At 34.1% G+C, this 20,327-nt stretch overlaps 2 non-coding genes across 2 annotated transcripts; both read right to left on the bottom strand.

Annotated features, from left to right (window-relative positions):
* Positions 1-6,339: 6,339 nt before the first annotated feature.
* LOC136042433 (U5 spliceosomal RNA) lies at positions 6,340-6,455 on the bottom strand. Its single transcript, XR_010621303.1, has one exon. It is a non-coding gene; the product is annotated as a U5 spliceosomal RNA (small nuclear RNA).
* A 1,502-nt stretch (positions 6,456-7,957) lies between these two features.
* Positions 7,958-8,074, bottom strand: LOC136042432 (U5 spliceosomal RNA). The gene has a single exon (XR_010621302.1). It is a non-coding gene; the product is annotated as a U5 spliceosomal RNA (small nuclear RNA).
* Between the last annotated feature and the right edge of the window lie 12,253 nt (positions 8,075-20,327).

The raw sequence follows: 20,327 nt of genomic DNA, 5'->3' as shown, positions 1-20,327 counted from the left end.
AAAACTTAAAACGAACAGAAATTACTTCGTATATGAAAGGGGCTGGTCCCTCCTCAACGCCCCGCTCTTTACGCTAAAGTTTGACACTTTCTCTCAACTCTACTTTTTAAAACAGTAAAAAACTTTAGCGTAAAGAGCGGGGCGTTGAGGAGGGACCGGCCCCTTTCATATGCGAAGTAATTTCTGTTCGTTTTAAGTTGTAATGTCGCTCCTTACTTTCAGTTAAAAAATTTTGTTTTTTTTATTTAATTTCTGAACGTTTTTGAATTAATGCATGTTTTGATTTTGGCTCTCCGTAGATGAATGATTAAAACAAAATTTTCATATTTATTTTTTTGGCTAAATGGCTTTCTCATAGCTTTGATCAGACTATTTTGAGAAATACAGGGTGGGGAAGGAGGCCTAGTTGCCCTCTAATTTTTCGGTTACTTAAAAAGGCAACTAGAACCTTTTATTTTTAACGAACGTTTTTATTAGTAAAAAATATAAAAAAATATTTGTATTATGTATACGAGGGGGTTTGTACCCTCATTAATACCTCACTCTTTACGAATGATTTTGGGAAAAAAGGAGCAGTGGAGGAGGCCTAGTCCCCCCCCCAGTTTTTTGGTTACTTAAAAAGGCAACTAGAACATTTAATTTTTTACAAACGTTTTTATTAGTAGAAGATATACACAACTTACAAATTAGCTTACGTAACGAACTTTTGTATTCGTATGCTTTTATTACGTAAATGAGGGAACTCACCCCCTCAGCAGTACCTCGCTCTATACAACAAAGCTTAAGGTTTGTCCCAATTCCTTAAGAATGACCCCTGAATCACAAAGGCCGTAGAATAAATAGTTGAAATTACTGAAAATACTTTAGTGTAAAGAGTGAGGTATTGAGGAGGGGACGAATCCCCTCCTATGCGTAGTAATTTTGTTCGTTTTAATGCTGCTCCTTACCTTCAGATGAAAAAACTTTTTATATTTATTTTTTTATTGTTTTTTTTTTAATAATGCTAGAAAATCCTGCGCTCCCTTCATGGAAATTTTCTTCCCCCATGACAAATTACTCTATGGAAATTTCCCCCAACATATCTCCCTCTTCTCAACATCCCCCCCCCACCAAACAAAAAAAATCCCTCTGAAAACGTCTGTGCACTTCCCAATAACCATTAGTATATGTAAGCACAGGTCAAAGTTTGTAACTTGTAGCCCCTCCCACGGGGACTGTGGGGAAGTAAGTCGTCCTCAAAGATATAGTTATAAGGTTTTTCGACTATGCTGAATAAAATGGCTATCTCAGAATTTTGATCCGATGACTTTGGGAAAATGATTAGCGTGGGAGGAGGCCTAGGTGCCCTCCAATTTTTTTGGTCACTTAAATAGGGCACTATAACTTTTTATTTCCGTTAGAATGAGGCCTCTTGCAATATTCTAGGACCACTGGGTAGATACGATCACCCCTGGGGAAAAAAAAAAACAAACAAATAAACACGCATCCATGATCTGCCTTCTAGCAACAAATACAAAATTCCACATTTTTGTAGATAAGAGCTTGAAACTTCTACAGTATGGTTTTTTGATACGCTGAATCTGATGGAGTGATTTTCGTTAAGATTCTATGACTTTTAGGGGGTGTTTCTCCCTATTTTCTAAAATAAGGCAAATTTTCTCAGGCTCATAACTTTTGATGGTTAAGATTAAACTTGATTAAACTTATATATTTAAAATCCGCATTAAAATACAATTCTTTTGTTATAGCTAATGCTAAAGAAATTCCGTTTTTTAGAGTTTTCGCTCCCTACTATAGTTCGTTACCACGAACGGTTTGAAAAAAAAGGGTTTTTAACTGAAAGTAGGTGGCGACATTAAAACTTGAAACAAACAGAAATTATTCTGCATATGAAACGGCTGGTCCCTCTTAAACGCATTAATCTTTACGTTAAAGTTTGTCACAACTCTACTTTTTAAAACAATAAAACTTTAAAACAATGAAACAAAAATTATCAAATATTTCAGCCTTCCAATCGGTGCTAGTGTCACCCAAAATGAATAAACTTGTCGAACTAGCTTCATTGATTAACTAAGAAAAAAAAAATAGGCAAAGCTTCAGTATTTTAGTGACAAAAATATGTTGCCTTGAAATGTTTAAAAATTCTCTTAATAACATCTCCACAAAATTTGGCATTGACGAAATATTTGTTTCTTCAGTGGAAAAAAAGGAAAGGAGGATCTTAAATTTAAATTTCCTCAACATTTTATGAATTTTTAAGACCTTTACTATTAACTTAATTCCAATGAAACGGAAAATGACATAAGAATGGAAAATCCACTCACTTAGTGTCCTCTATGAACCCTAAGCAAAGGCAGTGGGGAATGACAAATGAAAATCATGATTCTTCCAGTTTTAGATTGATTAAAAGGTCGTTCGCTATTAATTAAAGTCTTGGGAGACCTAAAGTGACATCACAACCGAAAACGATATCGTTTAGAAGCCTATTTCTACCATAGGTGAGGTCAAAGAATAACAAATTGAGAAATATCGACGGTGAAAAAAACAAGCAATTTTAATATCAAAATATTTCACCGATTGCCGATTCCAAATGTATCAAAACTCATCAAAAGTTACGAACATGACAAAATTTGGCTGATTTTTGAAATAGGGGGAAGCATTCCTTAAAATTAAAGAAGTCTTAATGAAAATCCCACCATTAGATCTGCGTACTAGAAAACCCCTACTGTAGAAGTTTCAAGCTCCTATTTTCAAAATTGCGGAATTTTGCTATTTTGCCAGGAGGCAGATCACGGATACGTGTTTGTTTGACTGTTTTTTTGGGTTTTTTTCCAGGGGTGATTGTATCGAAATAATAGTCTTAGAAGAAACAAGGAGGCTGCTTTTGAGCGGATATTAAAGTTCGTATGCCCTTTTTAAGTGACAAAAAATATTGGAGGGCAACTGGGACAGCTCAAAATAAAAATTTTGAAATAGCCATTTTGTTCAGATAGTTGACAGATAGAATAATTATTTTTTTAGGTGTAAAATGACTCCCCAATGTCCGTGAGAAGAGGCCTGTAAGTTTTGAAATTTTCACATTGTTTAGGCGAGCTATTTGTGATTGGGAAGTATTCAGTATTCTGTTAAATACAATAATTCTGAATAAATAAATTCAGAATTATCAATGCTGGAAGCCCTGACAACTCCTCTTTCCGTCGAGACTGGGCGGCACACGTAAAAATTCAGATACCTATCGCTGTGCTTAGGCTTTCTATAATACAACTACAAAAGAGAGAATAATGAGGACTTTTTTTTTCCCAAGACAGTGAACCAACAAACCTATTTGAATATTTCGTCCCTATATCTAAGGGCCGTCTTCAGCAAAGAAAATAATAAACAATATAACACTTACAATAAAAGTTTTCGCTTAAGAATTCCTTCTTTTTTTTTAAAATAGCCTTGGCATCATTACTTCTTAACGAAGGCTTTCTATACATTGAGAAAAGCAAATAGAAACCTCTTTTAACTAAAATAAAAGTCAAGAAATGGTAGCTTGCTATTTTCTTCAAATTCAAATTTAAATTTTATATTTTTATCACAACTATTTAAATGTTGACTAAAAAACGATTAGGCAGTGTTGCCAGTAAATTGAAAAATTTGGTAAAAATTTCCCAACTAAATTGTTCTACAAGGAATTAATCTGCACAATTGGAACAAAATGTCAGAATTTTTGGCTAAATGGCTTTCTCTTAGTTTTGATCAGACGATTTTGAGAAATAAGGGGTGGGGAAGGAGTCCTGTTGCCCTCCAATTTTTCGGTTACTTAAAAAGGCAACTAGAACTTTTAATTTTTAACGAACGTTTTTATTAGTAAAAAATATACGTAACTTAAGAATTAACTTACGTAACAAACTTTTATATTCTTATATTTTTATTATGTATATGAGGGGGTTTGTCCCCTCGTTAATACCTCGCTCTTTACACTAAATCTTAAGTTTTGTCCCAATTCTTTAAGAATAATCAATTTAACGAATCAGCAGTATTGCTAGTTCTGTTTTGCTATCGACCTTGCGGAATAATTCCCACCGAATAAAAATTTGTGTTCTATTTTCAGGTGGGGAAACATTTGCCAGGTAATGACATAACAATGCTTTTGGTTATGCCAATAGACTATCAAACCGGGTAGTGCAATACAGACAGGCTGGAATTAATTCTGCTAGCTTTTGCAAGCCTTCACGTAATTCTTATTCATTTTTTGCTGCTACTGAGAAAATGTTCTAGCGTTGCCTGTAGCTTTCACGACAGCCTTTATGCTTTAACTAGAGCCAAGTTTATGTAAATATCTTTTTTTTATTATGACATTGAAAATAAAAAAAGTGTGTGAAATAAAGTCTTGAATTCTTGACATTCGAGGAATTATTATAATTGTAAGTTAATATTCAACTTATTTTTATTAGTCATGTGCAGTCACCTTAATAATTTTAAAGCGCACTACTCAAAATATGTACAGTATTTGATAAAATGCAAATGCCGCATTAAACTTTAGAAGGTATACGGTAGTGGGGGGTAGCAAAACTCCAATTTGTAGCAATGTATGCTGTTGGATTTATTTATTCATCTATAGCAGTATTATCTAACCAAATTGATAATGCAACCTCACGTAACGTTTTCCTCGAGTTAACTGTGAAAGCTCAGTTGGATATTGGTGAATGGCATCTGATTTGGATTGCAGAATGGTGTAAACTATAAAGCAAAACGTTACGATTTGACATCACAATGTTAATCTATCTTTGATACGTGGATTGTTCCCAAAAAAGTGTCCTATACAAGAGGCTGCAATATATACTTAATCCACCTTTGATATGAAAGATTGCTCCTATAAAAGGATCCTATACATTAGGTTCCAGTGTGTACTTAATCCTTGGTATTTGGTAGTTTTTTCTGTAAATACTGGGCAGTGCCAGGGCACTTGATATGGCACTTTCTATTATGTAAATAAAGCTTTATACATCTCTAAAGTAGGTAAGTATGACGGCACTAGACCCTCAAAATCTAAACTGGCGGTGCTGAACTCTCTTTTGTGTCCCTTCAGCCAGGAAGTGTAATAGGGGGTTGGGGGCGAGCCAACCTGTGCTTTTACACACCTTTTCTTATTATCTTTCCCAGATTTCTCCAGGTACCCATTCAGAGCTGCGCCGACTTTGGCTGAGCTTAGAGAGTCACGCCACTGACCCTGTCCCAAACCAAATAACCAGCCTGGTCGTGAATCGAACCCTTACCTCTCAGACAAAGGATTCCCCAACCCAGCGGACCAACCATCTCTACACGGCTAGCCATCACTTTTACACCTCTAGGTGAGCATGTCGCACTTTTTCAGCTGTAAAAACCTCAATAGTCGCCAATCCTTGAGGAGTTTTAGACTATAATTGTGTATAATCATCATTTTGCTTTCTATGATACTTAAACCCTTCAAGCCTGTATCCAGAGGAGGGAGGCTCCATGGTTTCCACCCTCGCCCTCCTCTAAAATTTGTTCCTGAGCCGTAAAAAATGCAGATTGACAAAATTTGATATGTTTTGAAGACGTGTACTGTACCTTCCCCCAACCCCTCCCCCCATCCTAAACAAAAATCACTGACGGGACTTCATATATATGAAAGATTAATTGAAATGTGGTGCGTTTTTTCTTTTCGGTTTTTATAATCTAGTTTCATTATTAACCCACAGTTTAACCAACTTTGCGTTCGTAATTAACAGATACACATCCATCAATCAAGACTGTTTTTACTTAGCTATCCTGCTACTAGCACTAGTCAAATTGCATTCATTAGCAATATTTACGCGTCAGCAAGTAGAATAACTGATTGTCTATACTGTAATTCGATTCTGGTGAGTCTCTAGTCCCTCGCGGAGGAACCAATTTTAAAACTAAAATTATATTTAGTTTAATTTTCATTAAACTACGATTTGAGACCAATTTTAAGCTTATAATTAATATTTTATCAAAAACAAAAAATAATTATAAGAGTTTTTCCGACTGGCATCACTTACAAAACAGCTACTGTATGTTGATAAGTAAATAGTAATTAGTTTTGGCGATTTCGTATATACTAATGAGAGAAATCTAAGTATTTATAATTTGTCACTAAAATCAAACCAATTTTTGAAAAGCTTGCAGCAAAGAGTGGTGGACATCTCCCATCGCTCTATGCGAAGCTTGGCCAATGTTTAATGATAGGGACGTTAGATTAATGCAAATAAGAATATTACAATAAGGTCTTGGCTTTAACATAATATATAGTTATGCAAACTCGAAAAATAATTGATTCACAGCGACTCCTGTACCGCTAGCAACCCTATCGGATATTGCCTGTCGGCATTCAAATATTTGTTAAGACTCATCAGTGCCCCTCCCCACGGTAATCTTCAGTAAAAGGTGAAAGATTATCTTGACATGAGGAGAGCCCAGAACTATGAAAATAACTAAGGTTGACTTGGGTATATAAAAATAAATCCTCGTGGTTTTTTTTAACAAGGTCCGAAAGCAATAAGAAATTCAATGTTCGATCAAGTAAATACGGGCCAAAAAATCATATGATGCGAAAACATTTTCAATGAACAGCAGTTCATGGGCAACTTCAATGACATACTACTAAAACTACATCCGCAGAAAATAACATAAATTCCTGGACTAGCATAACAAACACGACCTTAAATTTGCAATAAAAAGGGTTTGAAAGATAAAAAAAAATTTTACTCGTTAAAAATTCATCTAGACTATCACTTTTGAGGAAAAGCTTCAGATTTCAGGGTATGGTAGTAAATACATCTCTTTTACAGAACTTTTTTTCACCATGACGAAATTTTTTTTTTAAAACGATGAAAAAAATCGACCAAGATAACTACTTATAAAATATCTATTTAGAAGGGTTTCAGGAAAAGAACCCTACTAATTCTACTCTTTGTATTTTATACACTACCCCCCTCCCTTTTTACCACTTATTGTCATATAGTAATTTTTCTGCTCGAATTTCCGCTATTAAGCTTCTAAAACTTTAACCGGACAGCTTTACTCTAATTACAAAATTAAAATATATTGTAATTTACAATTTTCAAACAATTCGTGGTAACGAACTGTAGTAAGGAGCGACCCAGCTCAATAGTAGCCAAAACTCTAAAAAATGGAATCTTGAATCAATAGCTACATCAAAAGAATTACATTTTAATGCTGATTTTAAATATATAAGTTTAATCAAGTTTAGTCTTACCCATCAAAAGTTACGAGCCGGAGAAAATTTGCGTTATTTTAGAAAATAGGGTGAAACACCCCCTAAAAGTCATAGAATCTTAACGAAAATTACACCATCAGATTCAGCGTATCAGAGAATCCTACTGTAGAAGTTTCAAGCTCCTATATACAATAATGCGGAATTTTGTACTTATTGCCGGAAGGCAGATCACGGATGCGTGTTTATTTTTTTTTTCAGGGGTTATCGTATCGACCCAGTTGTCCTAGAATGTTACGAGAGGGCTCATTCTAACGGAAATGAAAAGTTCTAGTGCCGTTTTTAAGTGAAAAAAAATTGGAGGGCAACTAGGCCCCCTCCCACGCTAATTATTCTCCCAAAGTCAACGGATCAAAATTCTGAGATAGCCATTTTATTCAACGTGGTTGAAAACCTTATAACTATGTCTTTGGGGACAACTTACTCCCCCATAGTCCCCTTTAAAAAAAAAAAAAGGGTCACAATAAAATTGTCACAATAAAAACGAACAAATTTTTGAAAAGCTTGCAGCAAAGAGAGGTGGACATCTCCCATCACTCTATGCGAAGCTTAGCCAATGTTTAATGATAGGGACGTTAGGTTAATGCAAACAAGAACATTACAATAAGGTTTTGGTTTTAACATAATATATAGTTATGCAAACTCGAAAAATAATTGGTTCACAGCGACTCCTGTACCGCTAGCAACCCTATCGGATATTGCCTTTCGGCATTAAAATATTTATTAAGACTCATCAAGTGCCCCTCCCCACGGTAATCTTCAGTAAAAGGTGAAAGATTATCTTGATATGAGGAGAGGCCAGAACTATGAAAATAACTAAGGTTGACTTGGGTATATAAAAATAAATCCTCGTGGTTTTTTTTTAACAAGGTTCGAAAGCAATAAGAAATTCAATGTTCGATCAAGTAAATACGGGCCAAAAAATCATATGATGCGAAAACATTTTCAATCAACAGCAGTTCATGGGCAACTTTAATGACATACTATTAAAACTACATCCGCAGAAAAAAACATAAATTCCTGGACTAGCATAACAAATATGCATAACAAATATAATAACATAACAAATATAATGATGCCAAGGCAGATCACGGATGCGTGTTTATTTATTTATTTTATTTTTTTTTCAGGGGTTATCGTATCGACCCAGTTGTCCTAGAATGTTGCAAGAGGGCTCATTCTAACGGAAATGAAAATTTATAGTGCCATTTTTAAGTGACAAAAAATTGGAGGGCAACTAGGCCCCCTCCCACGCTAATTATTCTCCCAAAGTCAACGGATCAAAATTCTGAGATAGCCATTTTATTCAGCGTAGTCGAAAACCTTATATCTAAGTCTTTGAGGACAACTTACTCCCCCATAGTCCCCTTGGGAGGGGCTACAAGCTACAAACTTTGACCAGTGCTTACATATAGTAATAGTTATTGGGAAGTGTACAGGCGTTTTCAGGAGGATTTTTTGGTTGGGGGGAGGGGTTGAGAAGAGTGCAATATGATGGGGGAGCTTTCTATCGAGGAATTTGTCATGGGGGAAGAAAATTTCCATGAAGGGAGCGCAGGATTTACTAGCATAATTTAAACAAAAAATATGAAAAAATAAATATGAAAAAGTTTTTTTCCGCTGGAAGTAAGGAGCAGCATTAAAACTTAAAAAGAACAGAAATTATTACCCATATGACGGGCTCACCTCCTCCTAATACCTTGCTCTTTACGATAAAGTATTTTTAGCAATGTCAACCATTTATTCCACGGCTTTGTGATTCAGGGGTCATTCTTAATGAATTGGGACAACATTTAAGATTTAGTGTAAAGAGAGAGGTACTGACGAGGGGGCGAACCCTCTCATATATGTAATAAAAACATGAGAATAAAAAGTTCTTTACGTAAGCTCATTTGTAAGTTACGTATATCTTTTACTAATAAAAAGATTAGTAAAAAATTAAAAGTTCTAGTTGCCTTTTTAATTGACCAAAAAATTGAAGGGCAACTAGGCTTCCTCCCCCGCTCTTTTTTCCTCAAAATCATTCGATCAAAAATATGAGAAAGCCCTTTAGCAAAAAAAATAAAAAATTGGTATGCAAATTTCGTTTTAATCATTCCTTTGCGGAGAGCCAAAGTCAAAACATGCATTGATTCAAAAACGTTCAGAAATTTAATAAATAAACAAGTTTTTTCAACTGAAAGTAAGGAGCGAAACTCCACATTTTTGTAGATAGGAGCTTGCAACTTCTACAATGAGGTTCTCTGATACGCTGAATCTGATGGTGTGATTTTGTTAAGATTGTATGATCTTAATAAATAGTTTACTCCTATTTTCTAAAATAAGGCAAATTTTCTCAGGCTCCTAACTTTTGATGGAAATAACTGATCTTGATGAAACTTATATATTCAAAATCAGCAGTTAAATGCAATTCTTTTGATGTAACTATTGGTATCAAAATTCCATTTTTTAGAGTTTCAGTTACTATTGAGCCGGGTCGCTCCTTACTAGTTCGTTACCACAAACTGTTTGATAACATATCAAGTACCCGAATGATATGTGACTTGGCAAGAACAAAATCTCTAACCACGCACCAATGCGTTGATTATGCAGGAACCGGAACAAAATGAACAATAGGGTGGATCTTTCGATTCCTTGTTCTCGAGGACATTTTGCCATGAAGTATTACAACTCATATGTACCTGTCTATAAGATTTAAGCCAGCTTAACGGTGTAGACGAATTGTGTCTGTATTTCTCTGTCTTTTTCCGACAAAATGGCAAATAAAAACACATGTAAAATATATCCTTGCCCTATATCATAGCGGCACAGTGGAGAAGAAGGGGCCTGCTTATCCCTCCCCATGAAAAGACCCAAACCATATCTCCGCTGTTACGCAGAGATATATTCTGTTCATATCTCTGTTCGTGTCTGACACTCGGAAACTTTTCAGATAATTACCAAAAACCGTTCGCTAGTATTTCAAAAAGTTAACGAACTGAGTAAGGAGCGACCAGGCTCAATAGTAGCCTAACCGAAACTCTAAAAAGTGGAATTTTGATACCAATATTCACATCAAAAGAATCATATTTTTATGCTGATTTTAATATATAAATTTCATCAAGTTTATCTTAACAATCAAAAGTAACGACCCTGACAAAATTTGCCGTATTTTAGAAAATAGGGCGAAACACCCTCTAAATGTCATAGAATCTTACTGGAAATCATACCATCATATTCAGCGTATCAGAGAACCTTACTATAGAAGTTTCAAGCTCCTATCTACAAAATTACGGAATTTTGTATTTTTTGCCAGAAGACAGATCACTGATGCGTGTTCTGTTAATTTATTGCTAATTTATTTGCTTTTTTTTCCTGGGGCGATCGTGTCGACCCAGTGGCCCTAAAATGTCCTGACAGAGTTCGTTCTAACGGAAACTAAAAGTTTCTAGGGTACTTTTTAACTTACCAAAAAAATTGGAGGGTACCTAGGCCCTCTCCCACTTTTTGTTTCAAAAAATGTGAGAAAGAGTCAAACTTTAGCGTAAAGAGCGATGCATTGAGGAGGGAACAAACCCTTTCATATACGAATAATTTCTGTTCGTTTTAATGTTTAATGTCGCTCCTTACTTTCAGTTGAAAAAACTTGTTTGTTTTTTCATTTAATTCTCAAAAGGACGATCAGCAAGAGAATATAAATCAGGAGAATCCAAGTGTAAGTGGCCATATAATGCCCCATTGACATTCCCTTTGATAACACCTTAGCAGGCGGTTTTCGGTCATTATTTGAGAAGTTTGATCAAACATTTCGTTGTAACGAACTGCATGTAAGGAGTGAGCCGGCTCAATAGTAACCGAAATCTCTAAAAACGGAATTTTGATAACAATAGATACTTCAAAAGAATATGCTTTTAATGCAGATTCCAAAGCTATAAATTTATTAAGTTTAATGTTACCTATGTAAAGCTACGAAGCTGAGAAAATTTGCATGATTTTTGAAAAAGGAGCAAAACGTCCCCAAACGTTCAAGCGATATCAATGAAAGTCCCACCATTAGATTCAGCATGTCAGAAAATTCTCTCACTGAGGTTTCAAGCTTCTATCAACAAAAATGTGGAATTTTGTGATTTCTGTATGAAGAAAGATCATGGATGCATGTTTATTTTCTCAGGGATGACTGTATCAAGCCAATAGTCCTAGAAGATCAAGAGAGGGCTCATTCAGACAGAAATAAAAAGATCGAGTGCCTTTTTTGAGTGACCGAAAAGACTGGGGGGCAACGAGTCCCCCTCCCTCGCCCGCTTTTGTCCAAAAAATATCTGATGAAAATTTTAAGGTAGCCACTTGCTTCAGTATAGTTGAAAGGATCAAAAATTTTGCCTTTGGGGAGTATATGCCTCATAGTCCATAGGGAATGGACTGTAAATCACGTAGTTTACCCATTGGTCACAAAGATTATTTGTTATTGGGAGATATACGAGCATTTTTTCCGGATGAGGAGAATTTTCTTGGAAGATTTTCCGTGGGGAGAATTTTCGGTGCAGAGAAAATTTACGGGGGGGGGGGGGGGTCCGGGAAGAAAGCAACTGGCATAATTTGGAAAACGGTCAGAACATTAAATAAACAAAATCAAAGTAAAATCAAAACTTGAAACGAATAGAAATTATTTGTGGGTATGAGCGTGGCTGCCTTTCCCTCAACCCTCTGTCGTTATGCTAAACTTCGACTTTTTACAGTTTCATTATTTTTATTCGCAACATAAGTCCACAACTACTTTTAAATTTAAAAATCTTGTCGTTATTACACACATGGAAAACAATTTTCAGTGGATATTTTTCGAGGGGGGGGGGATCCGCGGGGATTTGGATCGAAAATGAATTTGATTTGCATATCCTTTTCCGACTCTTTGGAAGCGGTATATACTCAAAATATGTTAATTATGTAAATGCAAGATGAATGACAACTTGATTCAGTCTTGGATTATTGTAGAAAGCATAACGTTTGAAAAAATCGATGTTCGCTTTTATCGGTTCAGTGCATTATCGTGGTTTTCGATTTATGGACTGATTCTCACGATGAATAGCAATTATGAGGGAGGGAATTTTCCGGGGGGATGGTCCTTGGGGGATTCTTACACAATCTTAATTTAAAAATAGAATCGTTCTTAATACGCAAGGGGGCGTGTGGGCAATAATTTTCCTCGAAAGTTCTTAAGCAAGAAAATCAGCTGCTTTGATGTTTTTAATGAATTAACTTCAATAGCTTCTTTTCCATACTTGGACCAGTTGCGACATTTGTGTTTATTAATATTGGTGGTGGTTTTATTTGTTTTTAGTTTAGTGTTTTTTTTATCTTTGTCTCTCCTGTGCTGAGAACGCCTAGTTTGTATACAGGCAAAATATCCGCGTTGTTTTAGCCTTTCATCTTTTCTCTCTACTGTCCACAGTCTCGTTTGTTCTCTTTTCATTGAGGTTTACCTCTCTTTATTGATAATTATCCTTGGGGGAGTTTCATGGGGGTAATTTTCCTTGAACTCTCTTTGTCTCGAGATTGCAGAAACGCACAGAGGGTAAGCAAGTTGTCATATAAAAATCCAAATATCGTATACAAACGTCATATATAAATAAATATGCCACCTCTCTGACAAGAATACAGAAGTGGTTTAGGGGGGACAGAGAGGGCAATTGCCCTGGGCGTAGAAATTTTAGGCAAATTTCCAAATAAAAAATCTAACTGTTAAAGTCATTTTGTAATTTTATTTTTATCAAGATAAAATAGAAGACGCAGTTAATAAATGAAAATAATAAGTAAATTAGAATTGATTAATAAGATAAGTTAAAAAGTAAAAATATTAATAATTAAGATAATAGATAATAAATAAACAATTTGAACAATAAATCAAAAAATAACTTATTAATTGAATTAATAAATTGTAGATAATTTTGTTAATAAATAAAAACTTTGTTAAAAATTAGCCTGAAAATTATATGAGGAACAGGGGCTAATTAAAATCTAAACCCGGGTGCGAGAGAGGTCGGAACCGCTACTGCAAGAATACCTAATTTTTTCCCTTTTCTACTCCCCTCCGTAAGATTTTTGGGAAGTGCCATTATTGCTTTACGACGAAGTCGCTCACCATACTGCTTAATTTGATACTTTATTCGCTTCAACTTAATTTGTTTTATTGTCCAATTTGCTCTAACTTTCTTTATGTCGATTTTTGTAATTTTTTGGTAATTTTCGTAGTTTTATTTTTATTAAAATAAAATAAAGGACGCAGTTAATAAATGAAAATAATAAGTAAATTATTATTCATCAATAAAATAAGTTAAAAATTAAAAATATTAATAATTAAGATAATAAATAATAAATAAACAATTGAATAATAAATCAAGAAATAACTTATTAATTGAATAAATAAATTGAAGATAATTTTGTTAATAAATAAAAAATTTGTTAAAGCTTAGAAAATTATGTGAGGGACTGGGACTAATCAAAACCCGGGTGCAAGAGAGGCCAGAACCGCTACTGCAAGAATACCTATTTGTTTGCCTTTTCTACTAACCCGCCGCAAGACTTTTGGAAAGTGCGATTATTGTTTTACGACGAAGTCGCTCACCATGCCGCTTCATTTGATGCTTTATTGCTTCAACTTAATTTATTTTATTGTCCATTTTGCCCTAATTTTATTTATGTCGGTTCTACCACGAAGAATACTCTGCAGTTTTGCTTGACAAATTGTCTTTTGCTATGGTTAATTTAGTTTCATTCTAAACATGTATCTATTATATGTTTCCACATTGCATAAGGTTTATGGTTGTATTTTTACTGGAGTTGAATGCAATTCAATGCAAAACAAAAAAATTAAATCATATCAAGGACAAGACATTTGCACATTTTGCCGAGGGGTTACGCGCTAGGATACTGCATGAATTTTTGGAAACAAAATCGAAGGGACTGGCGTAAAACAAGGAAGTACAGGAGCGTCAATTTGGTAAAATTTAGGGGGGGGAGCAAACTACATTTTTCAAAATATAAAGGGGGTGATTTTGTTAATCTCGTTTAGATTTCTTTTTCTATGGAAATACCAAAAAGATTGTTTTTTTTTTTAATCTGGGGAAAAACTACAATAATCCCCTACATTGTCCCTGTCTCCCCTTCGACGTGCCTTAAGTTGTAGAATAGGATGTTAGGTTAGAAATGCTATAGGCAGGTTCTGTCATAAGGCTGGAGGCAGTGGTGTCAATTAAAGATTTTTTTTTGTCCCCTTTGATTTCTAAAAACATCGTCTTTGGGGTAATTTCATTAAAAATGTATTGTTTTAATATCTTCGTTGAAAGAAATAGAAAAAAAAATGTCAAATTTGCTGCAAATAGATATTGGAAAATAAATTTTTCAGTGGTTGAATTTTAATGGAGTTTAATCCAATTAATTGCTTTACAAAAAACAAACTACATCAAGGGCGAGACTTTTTATACATTTGCCGAGGTACTATTCGCTAGAATACAGGCATGAAGTTTTGGAGACATAATCAAAGGGACTGATGTAGAACCAAGTAAAACGGAATCTTCAACTTTCGAAAATGTAGGGGAGGAGTAAAGTCTAGGTGGCTGTTTCTTTTTGTTCTTCAACTTTTTCAGTGAAAATACTAAAAAAGTGTTTTTTCAATAGAAATAAAAAAAAGGATTTTTTTGTATAGGGGGTAAAAAGATAACCCGTCCCCATGTTTGCCCCTACCCTCTTCAATTAACACCCCTGAAGTTGTAGTGCACATTGGGCCCTGCGTTACCATCAAAGTGAACATTTTTTTTAAATTTTAAAACAAATTGTTTTTGACGATAGGTGATAAATTACGAATTATTCAAATAATTAAGAATATATTTATTTTGAGTTTGCATTGCTGTATGAGATTTGTTAATGTGTTTACTATTATTTAATATATATACTCTATGATACATAAAAGTGTTACCCGTAAAAGTTCATGTCAAATTTATTGAATTTAATCTGGATAATCCTATGGTTGAGGGATTTTGCACTACGTACGTGAACTAATTTACGTACGTTAACTACTATGCAGATTTATTTTAAATATTAAGTATAAGGAGGCCCCCACAAGAAAATCCCATCGGGACCAAACATATTCAATCATGAATGTTCAGAGGAAAGCTATACTTTTTTAAGCTGTTTGGTGCCATAGGTATTTGGCTATTTTTTGCTTTGGACTTTTTTTCTGGTTTTAAAGATATAGTATAAATGTTTTAATAAGTCTTCACTTAACCAATTCAAATAAGCATGTTTGAGTTTCACTCTCCTCGATACACTAAGTTAAAAACTAACATCTTGTTTTTGGCTAATTTTTTTTTTTTTTTTTTTTAGTTTTAAAAGATAGATCATGGTGCTGTCTTCACTTAGCCAATTTAAATAAACAGGTTTGAGTTGTACTGTCCTTGGTACTCTAAGTTCAAAACTAATATTTTGTTTTTGGCTATTTTTGTGTTTTTAATTTTTTCTAGTTTTAAATATACGCTATAGCATCTTGACTTAGCCAATTTAATTGGCAGGTTTTGGTTGCACTGTTCCTGCTACTTAAATTTAAAAAATGGCATTTTGTTTTGGTTAATTTCAGTATGTCTCAGCCTGACATATTTCCAAAAGTATAAGTCCGTATAAGCTTTTTTCCCGAAACTGCTAATTACTAGGATTACTCAAATGAAAATAATAAAAATGACAGCAAATGTAAAATTATAATTAAAAGAAATAGATTTACATATTTACAAACGACACCGAATAAAAATCAATTCAAGCACTATAAATATAAGTAGTAATGCATTGTCCCTTAAATGTTATGACATCTACCGAATGAGCTACACGTAAGTCATAAAAAAAGTACATACAAATATAAAAGCTTAAAAATAGCATTTTTTTGGCTTACATTCTACCAAATTTTGGGCAAAAATGCAGCTCGGTAATTTCTTGTCCTAAAATCGTCATATTAAGCAAAAAGATCCACATTCGTTTTGATTTTGCATACGATTTATTACATTTTTTATCTTCCTTTTTTATGGATATACTGAATCTATAATGCGCACCGTTTCCGTTTTTAAAGTTTCAACCCTAAAATTTATCTAAAAACCAAGGTTTCAAGGAAAAAACTACAAAAAGACATCAGAGCAGTTCCTTAAGATGATGAGCAAATCCTAATTTCCTTAGATAATTTATTGTTCAGTTTTGATATCAAAAGATCCCTTTACAAGTTTGGTGGGAGCCATGCCATTTCAGCAATACTTATTATAAAACCTTTATACCAGATGGCTTATACCATCAGAAAATTATTACGCAACGGAAACTTGACTAAGAGAATCTATGCCTAAACTTCCTGTTTATTTTTATATTTTTTAAGAAACAGTAGAATTTTTCTTTCAATAGAAACGACTTTTAATAAACAAAAAAAGAAAAAAAGAAAGTAGATTAAGTATTGTGCAAAAAATATAAAAAAATTGTCAAAAAGTCAAAGATGTCTATTTTAATCTTGGAGAATTTCGAAAAGTCCCCAGAAGATGTAAAGGTATAAACTGAACGAAAAAAAGTAAGCAACAGAGTAAAAAATGAAATAAAAAGACAATTAAAAATTAAACAAAGAATAAAGAATAAAGTAAGGTAAAAATGAGGTAAACTGAATTAACTCGTTTATTGTTACACGTGACTGGTATAGACAATAGGCCATGGCATTGTGGGCCAGACAATAGACCAGGCCATGGCATGGCACATTAAAATTCTTTGATTTAAGGGACCGATATTAGGTAGCGTTTAGTGACTTACGAAATGTGTTGCGCTTAACTTGCCCAACAGATTTGAACACCATTAAGGAAAACGTTAAGGTGCTTAGCCACCTCATACAGGCTTTGGGGTACCCCAGCATCTTTTTTGTATTTCCCTAAGAATACGCGAAACAGAAGCAGGAAAGAAAGATTGTCTTGGTGCAGACTATTGAGAAAGCGATTTGAAAAATCTCTGATACAGGGGTTGGCCACTAATTTATTCTCAGATTTCATTTTAAAAGTTTCGATGCAATTTGCTATTTTTTGGAAAATTTTAGTGTCTGTGCTCATTCATTTTATATCTGTGGAAAACTGAAGTTCTAAGGATCTAAAATTGTCCTTTTGACGGAACAACGAAAGAATAAAAGTATTCCCTCGATGCAGGGAGTCCTCCAGATTTTATACCTTCCTGTACATGTAGGGATATTTTTATATAATATGTTTTTTTGCAGTTTAAGTTTAATCAATATTTTTTATGAAAGATTATTGAGGGAGTTGATCTCTTTCCTTTGTTTTAGATTATATTTCGCAAAAGCTGGCTACAAGTCATACAGCCGAAATTTTGAAAATGATAATAAATACAACCTTGACTGAATTTGTATGAGGTAATGAAGAAGACACTATAAAAAAATTTCATCTTTTACTGGATTAAATAAAAAAACAAGTTTTTTTAACTGAAAGTAAGGAGCGACACTAAAACTTAAAACGACCAGAAATTACTTCGTATATGAAAGAGGCTGCTTCCTCATCAACGCCCCGCTCTTTACGCTAAAGTTTGACTCTTTCTCTCAATTCTTCTTTTTAAAACAGTAAAAAACTATGTTTAAACACTGGTCAAAGTTTGTAACTTGTAGCCCTTTTCACGGGGACTCTGGGGAGTAAGTCGTCCCCAAAGACATAGTTATAAGGTTTTTCGACTATGCTGAATAAAATGGCTATCTCAGAATTTTGATCCGTTGACTTTGGTAAAATAATTAGCATGGGAGAGGGCCTAGGTGCCCTCCAATTTTTTTGGTCACTTAAAAAGGGCACTAGAACTTTTCATTTCCGTTAGAATGAGCACTATTGAAACATTCTAGGACAACTGGGTTGATACGATCACCCCTGGGAAAAAAAAAACAAAAAACAAATAAACACGCATCCGTGATCTGCCTTCTGGCAAAAAATACAAAATTCCACATTTTTGTAGATAGGAGCTTGAAACTTCTACAGGAGGGTTCTCTGATACGCTGAATCTGATGGTGTGATTTTCGTCAAGATTCTATTACTTCTAGGGGGCGTTTCCCCATATTTTCCAAAATAACGCAAATTTTCTCAGGCTCGTAACTTTTGATGGGTAAGACTAAACTTGATGAAACTTATATATTTAAAATCAGCATTAAAATGCGATTCTTTAAATGTAGGTATTGGTATCAAAATTCCATTTTTTAGAGTTTTGGTTACTATTGAGCCGGGTCGCTCCTTACTACAGTTCGTTACCACGAACTGTTTGATTTAGTCCGATCAATATTTTGTCGACGAATTTTTGAGTGAGTTAATTTCTTTCCTTTGTCTTACAATAACTATGATGGTTATGATTATACATAAACTATGATGCCCCCGGAATCCACAAGGATTCCGACAGTGTCAACAGAGATTGATTGAAAGATCCCATTCTAAGAACTGGCCTCCCTCATTTATTTGTTATTTTGATAGTGAGCATGTACATTTGTGTCAGTGGAATCTTACACGCTAGTAAGAGGTTTTTGAAGCTTTTTGATATTAAGCTGGGAGTAAAACAGGGCAGCGCCCTTTTTCCTAAGTTTAGCGATACAGAAGGATTTTTTCGGTTGATATGTTGCCAATGCATTTGACCTGACGAAATGTGTGGTGAACAAGGGCATTGTGTGACAAGGGCATTGTGAACAAGGGCATGGTGAACAAAGGCAAATGGGTGACGAAATGTGTGGTGATCAAGGGTATTTCGCTTTTTAAGACTAGCCTCTGTGACTTAATTTTAATTCCAGCGATTCGATTCGATTCCTAGTTCAATTTGAAAACCAGTATTTGATAATTACAGAGTATTTTCAAAAACAAAATGCATCAGGAATACTATCAGTTTGGGCATTTAATTTAATTATGGCGACTGGCCATAAGTAAGAGATATAATAGACACACACATATATATATATATATATATATATATATATATATATATATATATATATATATATATATATATATATATATATATATATATATATATATATATATATATATATATATATATATATATATATATATGAGAGATATATAGACAAGTTATAACTAAGAGACGTACATAAGGGGTTTTGTCTCCTCCACAATACCTTGCCCTTTACGCTAAAGCATTTTTAGTAGTTTCAACTGCTTATTCTACTGCCTTTGTGATTCAGGGGTTATTCTTAAGGATTTGGGACAAGATTCAAGCTTTAAAGTAAAGAGTGAGGTACTGACGAGGGGGCAAAACCCCTCATATACGTAATAAAAATACACAAATATAGAAGTTCGTTACGTAAGTTAATTCGCAAGGTGCGCATGTTTATTACTAACAAAAACATTAATTATTCATTTGCGGTGAGCCAAAATTAAAAACGTTCAGAAATTAAAGAAATTAACTTTTTATAACAGCTAGTAAGGAGCAACATTAAAACTTAAAACGAATGGAAATTATTTTTATATGAAAGCGGTCGTCCCCTCATCAGCCTCTCGCTCTTTACGCTAAAGTTTTTTACTTTTTTAAAATAAGAATTGTGAGAAAGAGCCAAACTTTAGCGTAAAGAGCGAGGCGTTGAAGAGGGGACAACCCTTTGCATATAATGAATAATTTTTGTCCGTTTTAATTTTTAAATTTTAATATTGCTAGTTACTTGCAGTTAAAAAAAACTTGTTTTGTTTATCTAATAATAAAAAAGAGACAATGTCTTTTACTATCTTTTAAATCACCTTAAACATCTTGATAGCGACCTCTTATTTTTAAAATTGGAGCTGGCTTTAAAAGTTTTGAGTTATCTGAGGTTCCAAGTATTTTGCAATTACTCGGGGGGGGGGGGGTCGTGGAATTTCTATAAACCGCGTAGACATGAGAAATAACTTTTAAATCAGCTCTTAAGCGTCGCTCTATGATGTTCTAGTAACCTGCTAGGTCAGAAAAAAAAGACTGTTTTAGCATTTTTTTAACTCTTAGTTACTATGGGCTGTGGTTTGCTCTTTACTAGGTCGCATGACAAAGAGGTCATTGAAAA

This window comes from Artemia franciscana, unplaced genomic scaffold (assembly GCF_032884065.1).
Source record: "Artemia franciscana unplaced genomic scaffold, ASM3288406v1 Scaffold_1282, whole genome shotgun sequence".
Taxonomy (NCBI): domain Eukaryota; kingdom Metazoa; phylum Arthropoda; class Branchiopoda; order Anostraca; family Artemiidae; genus Artemia; species Artemia franciscana.
The sequence above is the reverse complement of the archived record's forward strand: the minus strand, read 5'-3'. Positions and strand labels throughout refer to the sequence as shown.